Source organism: Curcuma longa, chromosome 9 (assembly GCF_044706935.1).
Source record: "Curcuma longa cultivar G26 ecotype Majalengka, Jawa Barat chromosome 9, ITB_CL_G26_1.1, whole genome shotgun sequence".
Taxonomy (NCBI): domain Eukaryota; kingdom Viridiplantae; phylum Streptophyta; class Magnoliopsida; order Zingiberales; family Zingiberaceae; genus Curcuma; species Curcuma longa.
The window spans coordinates 4,161,756-4,167,755 of NC_133869.1; positions in this window are offsets into that span (position 1 = coordinate 4,161,756).

A 6,000-nucleotide genomic window follows, 5' to 3' on the forward strand; every position below is an offset into this window, starting at 1 on the left:
GAACTTAGCTAATTGCCTGATTTCCAACTAGAACTTTGCACTTGTCAAATAACCTGCTTCACTTGATACAGAATTATTAGTTCACAGATAAACTAACTTTACACTTAGTCATACATCAAAACTCTGGATTCACTATAATGCTCCCAGCACCAATAGTGAGCACCACACCTGTGGTTCACAAGGTGGCATCCCAGATTAAAAAAAAACTAGGGATTATAATCCACCATAGGATACCTATGGTGAGCACCACACCCATGATGTCTTGAATGTCGAAGGGAGACAACGGACAGAACACACCATGACCTTCCCGTGGCATGTTCCACAGCTATGGCATGTGTCCGTGTTGGTTTCAAAACCCTTTTTGTGATCCACGACCAATGAATCCTCTTTTCTCATACAATTTCCTCTCCTTCTTCAATCTTTCCCACAACAACCCTTTCTTCCTTCCAACCCTAATTTCTTCCTTCTTACAACTTCAGGAACCCAAAACCTTCTCATCCCTTCTCTTATTTTCCTCAAAGCTTCAAACCCTAAACTCCTTTCTCCCTTGCTCTTCAAGATTATCTTCTCTTTTTGTTTCTAGTGTGCAATGACATCAAAACGACAATGAGGGGAAGGCTGAAGCTCTTTGGAGCATCGTATGGCGGAGGAGGAATGCCAAATGATGGAGGTAATGTATCACCAACATCTTTCTCAAGGTCACTTCCCTCCGCTTGAATAAATTTCTTTTTTGTATAACTAGCTCTTTCCATATTTTGAGGATAATGCATATGCTAAGTTTAGGGGAGTTTTAATATTTCTTTAGTTAGTTTTAGTATTTCTTTAGTCATTATATCTTTTTATTTATTTTTATTTCATGCATTATTATATTTATCATGTTTCTATTTATTTATTTCTTCTGACACAACATTAGCATGTTAAAATTTAACGTATTTTTGAAAGTATGCTTATATCTTTAGTAATTTTTTCTAGTAGTAGTAGTAGAAAATGAGCATTGTTGAATCAAATAATTTTATTATTGGCCTACTTGTTAAGTATCTTCTTTCATATAAAACTTGACTTCGAGAGTTGAAGTATCCGAGAAAAGTTACTATTTATCACATTGGAATAGTATCTTAGTTTCTTTAGGAACTCCCACTAGATTTGGTTACTGAAAAAACACTCAAGTTGAGAGATTTATCAAAAAAAAACTTGAAAAAAAAATTATGTGTGAACAATGTGAAAAAAATAAAAATAAGAAGTAAATTAAGTACCCCTTTAAGACTGAGTGATTATTGGGGAAATACTTATTGCATCTTAAATTATCTTGACATCGAGTGCTTCTTTGAGATCAAGTGTGGAAAATACAAAGAATTAGAGGGGGTAAATCTTGCGTGTGGCAAATGATGAGCCTCGTGTGCTGGAACATAGTGGAATGACAAAATAACTTGGATTGGTAATATATGCTTTAGAGTCAAGTCACATTGCACTGCACTCAGTTAACTTTCAGGTTGAAAGTTAGGCCACAGTGAAATAATTCATATATCTATGCTCATTAATAAAATTACGTGATAGGATTAGATGAATTTATCAAGAATGATGAGCTACATTCATACACATTAGTTTTAACTACATGCATATTTTACTTGAGGACAAGCAAAGGTTTAAATTTGGAAGTATTTGAATATATATTTTTGGTCTTATTCAGTATATATTTAATGCATTACATGAGCATATATTCATAAACTTCTAACTTTTGTATTTATTTCATCTTTTTAGTTCGTGTTGGAGTATAACTCATATGAGGCAGTCATTGACACGGTCGTGCTAAGAAGCACGACTAGGTCATGTCAAATTTTAAGGCCTCCGTTACATGACCATGTACATAGAGAACTATTGTGCTCTTAAACACGGCCAGGCATGTTTGATTCGGAGGGTTCTGGCATGCTGTCGACACGAGTGTGCAATGAAGCACGACCAAGCCATGCTTCATTATGAAGGCGTTGATTAATTTGAGTAATATGTTGTATTCTGGTCTAAAATATCCTATATGCTATAGGAACCTTGTAACCCTTAAACATGAATTGAAGTGGAGAATTTGTGGTCGTTTTGTGGAGTAGGCACATCGTAAAACCACGTTAAAATTTAGTATTCCTTCTTCTCTTATTTTTCTCATTTTCTTTTTGATTTATTCACGATTGTTGTAATATGATCACAACAACTAGTACCAGAGCAAGGTTCAACATGTTTGGGATATCTTCTATGAAATTCGATATGTAAAGTTTGATGGAATTGAAAATTTCAGATTATGATAGAGGAGTTAAAAATCTATTGGTACAACAAGGCAAGGTGAAGGTGTTAGACAAAAAGAAACCATATGGGATGGACAAGACAGATTGGGAGGAATTACAAGTAAAGGTGATGGCAACGATTAGGTTTTTTTAACAGATGACATGATGTATCATGCTATGGACGAGGAATCACCAATGACAGTTTGGCAGAAATTAGAAAGTTGATATGTGTCTAAGTCGTTAACAAATAAGTTTTATCTTAAGTAGAAATTATTTGGGCTTAAGATGTCAGAGGGTATAGATCTAAGTCAGCATATTAATGTATTCATTTAGATTGTAAGTGATCTAAAACAAGTTGATGTGAAGATTGAAGATGAAGACAAGGCACTGATGTTGTTGAATTCTCTACCATCATCTCCTATGTATGAGAATTTGGTTACAACTCTGATGTAGGGGAAGGAAACTCTCAAATTGGAGGAAGCCACAAGTGCTTTGTTAGGTTTTCATCAATGAAAGAAAGCTAGTGATGAGATTTCTCAAGGTGAAGGACTTGTGGTGAGAGGTAACTAGGAACGTGGTAGGAGCAAGACTCAATATGGGTCGGGCAACAATAACAAAATTTGATTTAAATCGAGAAAGAAGAAGAAGATCACGTGCTATAAGTACGAAGTAAAGGGTCACATCAATCGAGATTGTCTAGAGAAAAAGAAAGTGAATGCAGAGAATAAAGATGGTTTATCAAAATCTACAAATATAGTAGAAGGATAAAATTCAAATAGCGGCGATGGTGACATGCTCTCTATTTCATCTAGTTCAGAGCATTTGACATATTCTTAGATTTTGGACTCAGCATGTTCCTATCACCTGACACCCAATAAAGATTGGTTTGACACCTATAAGTCAGTGAATTCTAGTTTTGTTTTGATGGATAACGATGCATCCTATAAACAGGAAGCACTAGCAGGTCAAACCTGTGTTTTGATTATGGAACTAGGATCAAGTTAAGTATGTGGTTTGGCTAACTGAGTTGAAATGAGATTGCAGAGAAACAGGTTAAGTCCTAGTAAGTCTAGGCAAGAAGACTTGGCTAGAGTCAACGTGCACCAGGCAAGATCCGGACTTGGGTAGTTGCGGATGAAATGGACTTGGGTCAGGAGGACCAAGTTGCAGAGAAGAATGGACTGATCAGGAGGATCAGTTGCGTTCAAGTCCTGGGGGGCAACGACAGAGCCGAGCAAAAGTCCAACAGGTCAGGAGGACTTGGTTGGCATCAGGTAAATTCTCCCGAGGGGAGTGGGTGAGAACGCGTTCCTACGAGGAACAGTAGGCGCCGGTCTAACCCAGGATCTCACCGGAGATCCGAAGTTAAGACTCGAAGCCGGTTCGGTGAACTGGCCGGTTCTTTAAATACTATGGTTTTCGAGCTAACTTATTTTGCAGGAAAGAAGGGAGCTGAAAAAGCTAATTCCGGCCGAAAAATTCAAGTTTTCGGGTCTGGAGTCGACTCAGATAGGTTCTGGAGTCGACTCCAGCTCAATCAGCACAGAACCGGAAGTCAGCGAGACAAAAGTCGCCGCCAGCGAAGCTGGAGTCGACTCAGACGGCGATCTGAGTCGACTCAGGTCAAGGTTTTATCGTCTCCGCCGCCACCGCGACTGGAGTCGACTCAGAGCCAGATCGGAGTCGACTCAGGAAGGATAAGCAGCGAAGCCGATAGACTTTTATCCGCCACGTCAGCTGGAGTCGACCCAGATGCCTATCTGAGTCGACTCAGGGCGTCTATATAAGGCAGACGCGAGCAGCCTTCGAGCATTCATTCCAACTCGCTCCAAAACGCCTTCCTCGTGACCGTTAAGCCTCCGATCTTCGACGCCGGTGCTGAGACTACTTCAAGCCACTTCAACAAACGCCGGGACGTCGAATTCAAAGTCCGGGAAGCAAAAACTTGGTAACAAAAGAACTGTACTTAAATTTCAATATCTCTTAATTGTAATCGAAGTTTTGTAACGATTTTTCGATATACTTGCTACCGCAAGGAGCAAGTATCCTAGTGGATTGCCCAAAGTAAACGGTCAAGGACCGTGGGCCTTGGAGTAGCAGCGTTACGCTGTGAACCAAGTAAAAACAAATCGTGTCATTTACTTACTGCACTTTTTCTTTAACTGATTGGCACATTTAATTTCGCTTCCGTACTCGAGTTTTACGAAAATTCTTGCCAACATAGTACCAGGGTGGGGCGAGATGATAGTACGTCAGGGAGGCTAGACAAAGTGGTCAAGAAGGGTAAGGAGTACCTGACTTGGTTCACGGAGTCGAACTGAACTGACCGAAGCTACCTCGCCACATCCTAGACTAGTTAGACCAAGGTTTTTCAATAAATCGATTAAGTCCATAATTTCTTGAATTGATTCTGTCTAGGAAGTGGTCGTTGCTCCGATAACCAAGAAGGCCCCTTGCCTCGCCACAACCTGGGAATCAATTTTTGAAATGTGTACTTAATTGGTTGAAGGCTAAACCTGAATCTAACTCAAAATTGATCAAGTATAGATACCTTTCACAATAAACAAAGATAAAATTGAAATCATCTCACATTCAACTCATAGGTTAACTGATTGACCACTTAGACTGGGTGAGATGAATAGGTAATAAACCAAAATAACCCAACAAACAAGTTTTCAAAATTAATCAAATCATAAAACTCAACATAATTCAATTATTGCAAGGATTGAGCCTCGGGGAGCCGTCCTTTGCAATCAATTTAACGTTAATAAGGATTGAGCCTCGGGGAGCCGTCCTTAAACAAATTTTCAAAATTAAACAAATTTTCAAAATTAACTTCAAAATTTAATTAAACAAATTTTCAAAATTAATTAACTTCAAAATTTAATTAAACAAATTTTCAAAATTAATTAACTTCAAAATTTAATTAAATAAATTTTCAAAATTAATTAACTTCAAAATTTAATTAAACAAATTTAATTTTCAAAATTAATTAACTTCAAAATTTAATTAAATAAATTTTCAAAATTAATTAACTTCAAAATTTAATTAAACAAATTTTCAAAATTAATTAACTTCAAAATTTAATTAAACAAATTTTCAAAATTAATTAACTTCAAAATTTAATTAAACAAATTTTCAAAATTAATTAACTTCAAAATTTAATTAAACAAATTTTTCAAAATTAATTAACTTCAAAATTTAATTAAACAAATTCACAAAGTTAATTAAAGTTAAATCTCAATTAATCAACCTTTTCAAAATAACAAATTAGACAATTCTTTAAAACCAAGATCCATAAAATCCAACTAAGTGTTTCTTAAATTTATAGGAACACAAGAAACTGGATAACTGGATGTTGGACAGCGGTTGCTCCAGACACATGACTGGAGATCAATCAAAATTCACCAAACTCAAGTTCAAAGACTTGGGAACCGTTGCATTCGGAAACAACGGAAAATTAAAGGTAATCGGATCAGGTAATATAAAATTAGACTCAAATTTTGAAATTAGAAAAGTTTTGTTGGTTGACAAATTTGAGTTCAATCTACTTAGCATAAGTCAGCTGTGTGACTCAGGTTACACAGTTAGGTTTACCAAATCTAAATGTCTACTAGAAAACATAGAAAACCCAGAAATCAAATTAACTGGGATTAGGAAAAATAACATATATAACATTGACCTACCCTCATCCTCACTCAAGTGTTTACTAATCTCATGGGGCTAAGTC